Source organism: Electrophorus electricus, chromosome 2 (genome assembly GCF_013358815.1).
Source record: "Electrophorus electricus isolate fEleEle1 chromosome 2, fEleEle1.pri, whole genome shotgun sequence".
Taxonomy (NCBI): Eukaryota; Metazoa; Chordata; class Actinopteri; order Gymnotiformes; family Gymnotidae; genus Electrophorus; species Electrophorus electricus.
The window spans coordinates 19646478-19658670 of NC_049536.1; the positions used below are offsets into that span (position 1 = coordinate 19646478).

Sequence of the window (12193 nt, forward strand, 5' to 3'; positions counted from 1 at the left end):
GGACAAAGTTGGCATTTGTCTATTGCTGTAGATCTGGGACAAAAGCCGTGAGTGTGCGGTGGACGTGGGTAAGATGGTGCTTTCCAAATCCTGGGTGTATTCCAGAATAAACACAATTCAAAATCAAAGGAGAATTAAAACCAGTAAAAACATCCTGAACAAAATTCAACTAATGTGCACATATTATCATATTTGTGCGTAGGCTATAGAGTCTGTTTTACAAGTGCTTTGAAGGTTGATCAGTAAAAGTCTTTAGAATTTGAAGTATCAGTTTATAAAAAATCTAAGAAAATGTTATGAGAAATGGCTGTGTTGCAGAACATGTAGCCTAACTGATGCAACCTTAACACTTCTGGTTAAGGAATGGCACTGCTGTGTTATTTACCACTTCAGTCTGTATACTCCAAACTTATCAATGGTTCTAAAAGTGAAGCGCTTTCCTCTCAGTTGTTTTTCAAATGGCAATTTCGGTGGTTAGGCTTTACCATCAGCTAGCTTTAGTTGATTAAATTAAATGTTACTTGAGAGACCTTTTTATGTAAGAAGTTTGAAATGCACATCTGGGTGGAGTTTTTATGCTGTTCCAGTGCCTACCCAGGTTTTTTCTAATCCAGTCCAAAGATTATTGCTACACTCCTGCTGTGTTTTATCAAGACATTTTTTAAAGAAAGATGTTTCTTTTAAATGTTCACAATTTGATTAATTCAGATCACGTAAGAGTTTTGTTTTGTCTGTAATCAATAATGAGGTTAAATGAATTTTTCTTTTAGGCAAATACCACACAGACAAATCCAGGTTTAAATTATCTTAGCATAAATTTATAAAATATATAATTATTTATTCAGATGTTGTATGAGTGTACTTTAAAGGTGAACAAGAAAATAAATGACACCTTTTTGCTGAGGCAAACTGGTCATGTGTTTATGGTTTTATTGTATTTATACAGTTGCCTTATGAATGTATGTATCCTTCAGAACCTGCATGATCCCAATCAGTCTGGCTATAAACCGGCACATTCTACACAAACAGCCCTCATAGCAGTGATGGAAAAACTGTCATCTGTTTTGATTCTTCTGGACTTTTCAGCAGCCTTTGACACAGTGAACCACAACATTCTTCTCTCTGTATACATACTAAATAGGGCAGTTAATGCAGTCATTAAGGTCTGGGATTAGGAAACATTAAATTAAAATGTGCTTTGGTTTGTCTCGTTGGATTATCATCTGGTTGGTTAAGGTAGGCTCTGAGTTAACTTACTTTTGCCTTAGATTCTGTGAAATTCAAGGCTTGTTGTCAAAACCTAGTTGTTAGTTGCTTGTTAGCTGTAATTACTCACTACAGGTGTAGTTTTGCCCTGACCTTAGGTGTGAATTGAGGGGCGGGCTCAGCACTTATTGAAGTGAGTTACTCTGCTACACATGTGTCTGTAGTGGTAATCAACATTTGAGAAGGTTTGGTGGTGCTCTCAATCAGTTCAGCTACATCTCATCTACAGGACTTCACAAACTCAGCTAAGTATCTTCTCACATTATCTCAATCCTTTATCTCATACATCCACACATCAAGCATCTGAAATGTGCTTCACAATTTCTGTCCACAGATGCCAGTCTTTCCCCACCAAACTTCTTATCATTGTCATCTACTGCCCCCCAGGTTCTGTAGATCACTTCATTGATGAGCTCGACATCCTTCTGAGTCAATTCCCCATTGAAGGAAATCCACTCATTCTCCTTGGTGACTTCAACCTTCCATCAGACAAGCTGCATTCCTCCTGCATCGTTCCGCTGTTGACAGCATTTGACCTCACCCTCAACCACTCTCCTCCAACTCACAAAGCGGGCAATGTTCTGGACCTGATCTACACCCATACCACCACAACATCGTACATCGCAGTCACCCCCCTCCACCTCTCGGACCATCACTTTCTATCGTTCTCCCTGTCTCTTCCTTCTTTCCAGCCAGTCCTCTCCAACATGTTCCTCCTCCCTCCATCGCAATCTGCACTCCATAACTCCCTCTTCCCTTACTTTTACTATTTTGTCCACCCTTCCTCACCCTTACTCTCTATCCTCTCTCTCTTTGGATACAGTTACAAATACTTTCATTTCTACACTCTCCTCATCAATGAATCTTCTGTGCCCTCTCTCCTCTAGACCTGCTAAGTCCTCCCCACCTGCCCCCTGGCTAAAAGAAACACTTCACTGCCACGGGAGAGAACTAAGGACTGCAGAGAGGTGGTGGAGGAAATCTCACGTATATTCAGACCTCAGCTCATACAAGTCTCTCCTTTCCAATTTCTGACTGTAAGTAACATCTACAAAGTCATCCTACTACAGAGAGAAATTTGAATCATCATCATCTGATCCACGCAAACCCTTCACTGTTTTTTCTTCTCTCCTTAATCGTCCCCCTCCCCTCCTTCCTCATCTCTTACTCCTGAGGATTTTATCACCTTCTTTGAGGAGAAGGTTGCAGCAATCCGCCAGTCCTTTTCCTCTGTTCCCATTCCTCCAACCAATGTGCATTCCCCAACATCCAACTCTGACTTCTTTTTTTCTTCTCTCCTCAGATGAAATTCTTCAACTCCTGACTTCCAGCAATCCGACTACATTTCCGCTGGATCCAATTCCTTCTGCTCTGTTCCAGACAATCACAAGAGATCTGCTTCCTTTCATCTCTGTCATCATCAACAACTCCTTATCTTCTGGATATGTGCCTACTGCATTCAAAACTGCCAAGGTGGTACCAATCCTCAAGAAGGCCACACTTGACAGCTCCAGAGTTAACTCCAGACCGGTATCACTTCTCTCTTTCCTCACAAAAGACCTTGAACGAGCAGTTTATAATAAATTGTCTCTTTTTTTCACCCAGAACCAGCTGCATGATCCCAATCAGTCTGGCTACAAACCAGCACATTCTACAGAAGTGGCTCTCATAACGGTGACTGAGAAACATCATGCCACTAAAGCTGCCAAACAGTCATCTGTTTTGATTCTTCTAGACCTTTCAGCATCCTTTGACACAGTGAACCACAACATTCTTCTCTCTGTTCTTTTCAGGCTTGGTGTGACTGGCTCTGCTTGGAGATGGTTTCAGTCCTATCTGGAGGGACGGTCCTATCAGGTGACATGGAGAGGATCCACATCCAAACTGTGTAGACTCTCCACTGGTGTTCCACAAGGCTCAGTATTAGGCCCCCTTTTCTACTCTTTGTATACTCGTTCTCTTGGTGATTGTAATATCTTCTCATGGTTTCTCCTACCACTGCTATGCTGATGACACTCAATTATTTCTTTATTTTCCAACCTCTGACACGCAGGTCTTGAAACGTACGCTTGAGTGACATAATGTCATGGATGACAGCTCACGACTTGAAGCTCAACCCCAGTAAAACCAAGCTTTTGTTTATCCCATGTACTCCCAACTCTTACCATGACCTCACAATTTCCTTCGAGAACTCCCTGGTATCACCATCCACCATCACCATCTGAACTCATGTTTCTAATCTAACCCGGTCTTGCAGATTCCTCCTTTGTAACATACATAGGATTCTGCCCTTTCTCTCAGAGGAAGCTGCCCAGTTGCTTGTGCAGTCTCTTGTGATCTCAAAGCTAGACTACTGCAACTTGCCATTTGCTGATTTTCCTCTAAGAGCCATCAAACCTCTACAACGTGTCCAGAATGCAGCAGCATGACTGGTCTTCAGTCTTCTGAAATTCACACATTACTCCACTGCTGCACTCCCATCATTGGCTTCCAGTAGCTGCACACATCAGATTTAAAACCTTGATGCATGTTTACAAAGCCAAAAAATGGACCGGCCCCTTCATACATGAGGTCAATGGTCAAAGCCCGATCAGTACCTCAAGTACTAGTGGAATAAACTCCCACTTACTGTTGCAGGGGTAGGTACAACTTGAATGCAATGGCTGAGCCTCGTTCTGGGTAAGCCACCTTCTTGATTATAGTATCTCCCCTGTCAGGTAAGTATGAGTTGCATGCCTGCAATAGCGGGCAGTCACTCGTGACTTCCTTATTCACGCAGATGGTGAAGAAAAACGTTATAGAGAATTGTGAGTGCAGCACAACGCAGCATCGCAAATTCAACGTAACTGGAAATAATGGAAAGCATTTCCACACATTGGACTTTTGAAAATATTTTCAAACATTATGTGAAACATTATCTCCCATGTTCCTTTGTGGCTTTATTATGCAAAAACCTGGATGTGATGTTTACATAGTGACAGTGAGGACCAATTATACTCATTAACAGGTTAGGGAAAGCACAACATCACTTTCGGTGTGGCCTAAGACCTGGGACGCGTCCCAAATGGCATATTTAAGCAGAACGCACTCGATGCGACTCAGTACGCACTGCCCAACCGTTAAGGCAGTAGGCCCTCAGTAGGAGCGTAAGAGCCCCTCTGTTCATTAAAAGCCTCCTTCCCCGACACTTTTGCATTACAGTTAACTGAGATCGTCGGTACCACAATTCGCTTGGCTGGCTAACTAGCGAGCTAACACGATTACCTCAGCTTGCATTCATTGCTAAGCCTTAATAACTTACAAATCACAAAGACAAAATACGTTTCTCATTCTCCACAACGCCACTCGTAACGTTACTTGAGCTTGTACATAGCCATAATATTTTTAATTTTTATATTCCTGGTTGTATCTTCCTTACACTTTCCGCCGTTTTTTCCTCCTTAGCTTCGAACGTCTCCGCTGCTCCAGGTGAATCATGGGATAGGACAGAGTGCTGCAGTCGCATACTTCCAAATGTCTCCACATGCAGTACGTCATCCAGGAACGTTTGGCGTACTGTTTAATGGAATCTAGGTATTAGGACAGCAGTACACAAGAATTGGTAGTCTTTCTCATACTGTATAGCAAGGAAGCCTGCGATTTCGGACAGACACCTGCTTTTTGTACATAAGCTACTGACTGGTCCCGAGACTGACCTCAGGATGCTCTAGTTATCAAATAGGTCGAAGGATGCTGCAAAAAGTACTAGATGAAACTTTAAGTGCAGGGCACTTATAACCCAAAGCATGTAGTGCTGTAGCACTGAAGTGTGTTTCCGATTTTATTTTTTCATTCGCTCATTTCAAGCAGAGGAAAACCGAGGCAGTAATAACATGGAGTGGCGTCAGTGGCATATGCCAGTGTGTGAAGTGAAAAATGTTCTTTTTTTATTTTTCAACTTTTAAGTGGGGCAAACAACTAATAAGAATTCTTCCCCTAGATTAGGCCTAATCTTTAATTTGAACACCAGCATCAACTAACACGGTCCTAGGGTCCTTTCCTGAAGAACAAGAAGGCAATATAGCAGGGTAAGTATGTTGTAACATCAGATACAATAACTAAATGAAAACAATGCAAACTAGTCGTCTAGTTACCATTACATACAAAGGAGTATTCTGGAGCTAAATGCAATCATCATTATCTATTGTTGCCTATTCTCTTTAGATTATGCAACAGTTTCTAAGACATTAACCACTTCTGAGACATTACTTTTACAAAAGTATGTTACCTGCGGTATAATTATTATTTTTTTTATAATTTAGTCTTGGTAATCAGCAATATTTAGGAAATAAATGGTATATTGCTATTATAGTGTTGACAGTATAGCCTATTGTATAGGAATGCTCTTAAAAGTGGCAGAGGACTGTACATAAAGGATGTGCCTACATTCTGGTGCTGAAGGCTAAAATTCTGTCATGGTAACATTCATTCCTTAAGTGGTTTTAAATGCTGCATTATTTCTGCTTTTTAGGTTACACGTTTATAACAAGCTATGGGCTATCCTGTGACATCTGGGTCACGGTCCTCGTCCCTCGTGCAAAAAAAGTGATGAGTGCACCCAGGACCACATCTTTAAAAAATTCTTTAAAGATGGTGGAAATGATGAACAATCTTTATTTCTAATCGGAATATATGTTTTTAACTGAATATTGAATCTTTTAATTGAAGATTTCTTTTGGTAAATGTTGAGAAATACTGATAGTAAAAGTCCTCCATTGTCTCAGTGTGATGATTATTGTCAGTGACATAATATTTATCATGTATTATGACTTTGTGTACCAATTATCTTGCACACCCATAAACTGCTTTCATGGGGTGCATCTTGACTGAAGACATTCAAAAAGAATTGCCTAAAAGTATGTGTAGTTTTTATTAGTTTGGTATTTAGTTTTATAATCGATTTAGTGTTTCAGTATTGCTACTGGTTTAAGGTTTTATATCATTTTATACAAATATGGCTCTCTATAATTATTCTGTTTCTAGACTATTTTCAATTCTGTGTTCATATATTCCTTTTTTTCCAGTGTAATTTTTGTTATAGTTTTCTACTTTATCTGGCAGATCCTAACCTTTGCAAATCCTGCAATCATGCATGGCTGTATCCATTGCTCACCTTTTAATGTTTATATGCATTTTATATTCCAAAGGTTATCAAAACTCTTCCTGTATTTATTTTTGTTGTTGATGGGTTTTATTGAATAACATTAAATAATTCATAATTTCCTATGATAATAATATTTGTGAATTTTTGCACGCTTAACATATTTTAAATAAATTGTAATTTTGTTGACCAAGAACATTCTAGGGTCATGATGCTTCTTATAAAGGCTCACATTTTGTGTAATATTGCCCATTAAATGCCATATAATATGAGGTGAAACAGAATACTAGGGTTGGGGTTAGTATATACAAGATACGACTTTTAATGAAACATTTCCACTGCATTGCAAAATGACACCTGTTCCAAACCTAAGAAGATAAGAAGCATATGTTATGAGAATCTGCTAACACATTTTGCCACAGATCCCTTTATTGCCCCTAAATTATTGTAAATTGTAAATCCAGCTGGCCAACCAGGGGGAGCTACCTCGATCCCTGGCCATTTGTGAAAACATGTGATACCACAGGAGAGGTTTTGTACTGAATGCCCAGGATATGCTCCAGTCCACATAATCCTATCTCCAAAAGGTGCTTGTTCAAATTTGCTTTGACCCAAATAATAATAGAAGTTTTAACCCACACTGTGTGTAGCTATTACTGTGAGTCTGTCCTATCTACCCACAGACTTACAACTGTAGGCCCAGTCTCTGAAGCAACCAGCCAATTAGAAAGCCTTTGATCATGACACCGCACTGCATAGATAGCTCCACTTCATAACATTATATGATCACAGATACCCCTTTTACACAAGTTAACAGAGTTAACACAGTGCAGAGTGTGCTCATTTGCCAAATTACAGATCAACATAAAGCAATGCAACATATTAATCCTAACCCTTGATTAACTGAATGGCTCCAGCATGTGCAGTTCTCTACTGGACACTAGAGGTATACTATCACTGCAGCAATATTTTCATCTTTATGGACCACCAAGTAATTTTGAACTGGTTAAATGAGCTGTACTTATTTTGCCTGTATTAAATAGATTACACAGCATTCAGGGGACTTCAGAGGGAAATCTCTGTAGCCAATTTAAGGAGGTCAAACACTCCCATTCAGCAAGCACGATTTGCTAATCCAGCAGTAAACAGAATTTTAGATGTAGATGGTAATTTTGAAATGTATTCAGACAAAAATAATGAGGAGATTCAGAATTTTTTATTTTTTGGATCTGACAAATCTGGACGGTGTCTTGATCAGTTCCTCATCCACAGTTAGAAACCTTGGCGTACTCTTTGACTCCTCTCTCTCTTTTGAACCCCATGTCAAGTCTCTGGTCAAAAATGGCTTTTTTCACCTCCGTAACATTGCTAGGCTTTGGCCCATGCTCTCCACACACGACGCTGTAACTCTGTAATTACTGTAACTCTCTACTCATTGGCATCCCTAACAACACCAAGTGCTCATTTCAATATGTCCAAAACTCAGCCGCAAGAATCCTCCTTCATATAACGAGATCAGTCCACATCACTCCTAGTCTACATGAGCTACACTGGCTCCCCGTTCCTGAACGCATTCAGTTCAAACTCCTCCTCCTTACATACAAAGCCCTGCACAGTCTTGCATCTCCCTATCTAGCTCAACTCTTACACCCTTACTGCCCCACCTGTACACTTTGGTCCTCTAATGCAAGTCTCCGCTCCATTCCCAAGTTTAGACTGGTGTCTGTAGGAGGCAGATCGTTTAGTGTCATGGCTCCAAAACTAGGGAACAGTTTACCTCGATCTCTCTGTGTCTGCTCCACACTCTCCTCCTTCAAATCTTAACTTAAAACAAACCTCTTCTCCCAACACTTTTAATAACCTCTTTTCTTATCCATAGTTGTTAATTATTGTGTTGTCAATTTGTGTCAATTTTATTTATTTACTTATTAATTTATTTACCTTTTTCCCACTATCATTTTAAAGTGACCTTGTGTCTGTGAAAGGCTCTATATAAATTGAACTTATTATTATTATTATTATTATTATTATTATTATTATTATTATTATTATTATTATTATTAAGTGTTTATTATGGTTCTGTACTAACTTTTCACCTTTGATTATGTACCTACCACCATCACTGGGTTTACAAATGACACAATGGTGATTGGGTTGACCGCAGTCAATGATGAAGCAGCAAATGGAGCAGAAGTGGACAGTTTCATGAGACTGTGTTCCCAGAATAATAAGTTCTTGGGGTACACAGAAGGTGTCTCATGGTTTACCAACAACACATCTGTATTTAAGAGGGCCCGGCAGCAACCCCAACAGCTGCTGTTAGCTGTAACAGTTCCACTCGGAACAAGCGAGAGGCAGAATGTAGGTGCAGAGGGGGCAGTTTATTAACAGAGGAAAATGCAATCACTGAGGGCAAAATAATACACAAATGGAAAAGCAACGGCAAACTAATGAGCATAATAGACACGACAGATACACGACAGAACAAACGTAACTTATCAAAATAACCGACAACCTAGAGGACAAGACCCAGGGATAAAATAACTAAAACAATCATGCATTAATTAAACAGACTCAAGTGAATACAGGAACAGGGAGAATCAAAACATGGACTGGAACAGCGGACGAGGGGCGGTGAAAACGAAACTAAGGAGCGGAATCGGGAAGTGCAGGAAAACAGACAACAGGGAAACCACGACAACAGGGATGCCAGGAGGGTGGCCATTCATGACAGAATGGCCAGTGGCCCCCCTGATCCTGAAGAATCCTGAACATTTAGGTAGAAATAAAACAAAATCTATCCACACACATTGCAAAGTACCAGATAAATGAGATGATATCCAGTTTTGTGTATCCTTAGAAACTTTATATTGTGCTACCTTAGGAAAAAGTATTGGATAATTAAAGCCTTATGCAGCTCAAAAAAGATTGCTTCAACTATTGCTGCTTTATCTACTTTAGCCTTAATTTAGCCTTAATTTAAAAGAAATAACAGTATGCTGTTTCAGTCAAATTATGTAAAAAAAAAATTTCTAAATCCAAAGTGCATGAGATACAGTAGACCTTTTGTGTGTTGTGCAGGAACTCTAGTGGCCTACACCAAATCAAGATGAGCTATCAGCTGTTCAGCAGCTACTTTCACAAAATTCTTTGAAATGACTTGAAGAATTCTTATTAGTCTATAATTGCTTACTTCCTCGCTATCCTAATTTATGATGAGGAGTTACAATCAGAAGCTTCAACATGTTAGGTACATGTTTTCCTGATGTGAATGATTTATTATATATGTGACTGGGGAAGTTAAATTTGCAGTTAAACTTGCACCAAATTACTTATTTTGTTTACTTGGCACTGTCATATTAAATATGATATTAAGACATGGCAATTAAGATAAATCAACACAGTTGATGTTATGCTGCCTCACACATGGGAGTCTCTGCTCATGCGTATTCGTTCAGGTCCGGCATTGGACGGTCTGCTCCAGGACTGCCACGTGATCTGTGAACCTTCTAAATTCAGACTGTACATGTACATTATATTAGTACTGTGCTGCCTGCTTAGGGCTGCCTTTGCAAACAAAAAAATAAATAAGTAAATAAAAATGTAATAAAAAGTTGGAAGTTTCAAATCTTCTGGGAACGTTTTCCGCAAGATTTTTTGAGTGTGCCTGTGGGAATGTATGTCCATTCAGTCAAAATACGTTTTGCAAGATCACTTATTTAGGGCATGAGAAGACCTAGTTCAAAATCGAAGTTACAAAAAAGGGCCTTCTGTAAACTGCTGCCACAAAGTTAGAAGCATAAAAAATTCTAAATGTTTTCATACTTTCATACACTGGAATTAAGCCTATAGCCCAAACACTGAAAAACAGCCCCAGACCATTACCATCCTCCACCAGATTTTTTCTGTTGGCACTATAATTTCTGGTAGCTAGAGTTCTACTGGTATCCACCAATCTCAGATCCGCCCATCAGCCAGATAGTGAAGTGTGATTATTAATTTTAATTCACAATAATAGCTCTTAATGTTGTCAAGAGCAGACCAAAAAAGGCAAAAAGGTTTCAAACTGACTTGTGGCAAAGATGGTTATATATATATATATATATATAATTGGCAGCTACAGGGAAAATCACATTCCTACTCAATCACACACAGTGTGTGTTTATTTTTTTGGCCTGGAACAGTGGGGATATTGACTGTATTTGAATTAACATGCCTAACACCTGATCTAAGACACATGTGCCTAATATCATAGGAGATACTATGCTTTATGTTTGTATTAAAAGGGAAGTCCTACTGGTGACTCCTGTGCAGATGGAGATGGTCTTTGAAGTCTCCTTGGTTGGGTAAGAAGGAGGTTTTGAAAATCCAAACTTTGAACTTTGTGTGAAGTGTAAATCATTTTCTGCAGACTCACTCTCCTGGTACCTAGAGAGGAAAAAACTGGTTGAGCTTTAAGATAACAAAAAACATACAAAACAACTAAGAAATAAAAAGTGTCATATTTTATTTGACAGTACCCATTCACAGAAATCCCACAACAATGCTGAATTTATCGTTATTTAGTGAAATGTAAATTAAAAATATATATATATTTTCAGTTTTTCTTGGTATGGCTTTGTTTTCCAGCACAGTATGTTCATTATTAACTTTAGGATGTCTGGACCAACATATATCTGCTAGTTTGTCCAGCTTAGTCCAGCTTGGTGCATGGTTACCAATTTTTGGGTGTACATACATAAATGACACAATGAACTGGGCGCAGGAGTGTGCTAACAAGGGGGTCATGGTTATAAACAAGACACAAGTCACAATGAATAGTCAACAGTGAACTCCCACTGCACATGGCGGGCTGTACCACGTGATCAGTGGGAAGGGGAGCATACCGTGACGGTTTATTTTAGTATATACAATATAAATCATTCTTGTACATGCACTAATGTTGATCAGAGACAGGTCAAGCCAGAAAGGTAGCAATATATACTATTAACTTACAATGGCTTCTTATACAAAAGTCCTGAGGTTGACCAAATAGGAGGATTGAGTTTCACCTGTGTCCTGTTTAGTTCTCATTAGCCCATGTATTTAATCCCCATGTTTGCCTCAGTGTGTTGTTGGTCATTGTTAGTCCCTGGTTATCTTGTTTGCGCTGCCTGCCTATACTTAGCCTCTATTCATGTTGTTCATGTTCCACATTATATCCTGTTTCCCTGTTCCTGTTTACGTCTGTTTCTTTTACATGTGCTTCCTTGTTGTGTTCAGTCTCTTATTTTCTTTTTCTCCACCCATCATGAGTTTCACTTGTTCCCTAGTCTGGTATTGTGTGTTTTTGCTCTTTGTTTATTATGTACTCCAAATTTCTTTGTATTGACCCTATGACCCAAGACCATTATTCTGACCATGATTCTGGATTTGTCTTTAAGAAATCCTGCTCCCCTCAGTGTATGCGTCTACCTTGTAATCGTTCCGCATTACATTTATACTGCAAATGTACTTGAAATAATGTTCATCCAGAAACTTATGAATACTGCATAAACATGTATACAGTATGTGCATTTATATAAATAGAGTGAAGATTGTATACTTTAGTGGTGTAATGCGACAAGTAAGCCCAGACACTCGCGGATGTAGATAGATAGGTTTATTTTGTTCCAACTTCTTAATGGGTGAACAAGCCAGGGTCGAAACCAATAAAGCCAAGACAGGGGTAATTCAAATGATGTAGATAAACAGTCCGAGTCCAATAACCAAAGAGCAAAAACAAATCAGGCAAACAATACAAAATGG

General features: G+C 39.2%; 1 pseudogene; it reads right to left on the reverse strand.

Moving 5' to 3' along the window:
• Nucleotides 1-3855: 3855 nt before the first annotated feature.
• On the reverse strand, nt 3856-3991 carry LOC118241006 (annotated as a pseudogene).
• Nucleotides 3992-12193: the final 8202 nt, after the last annotated feature.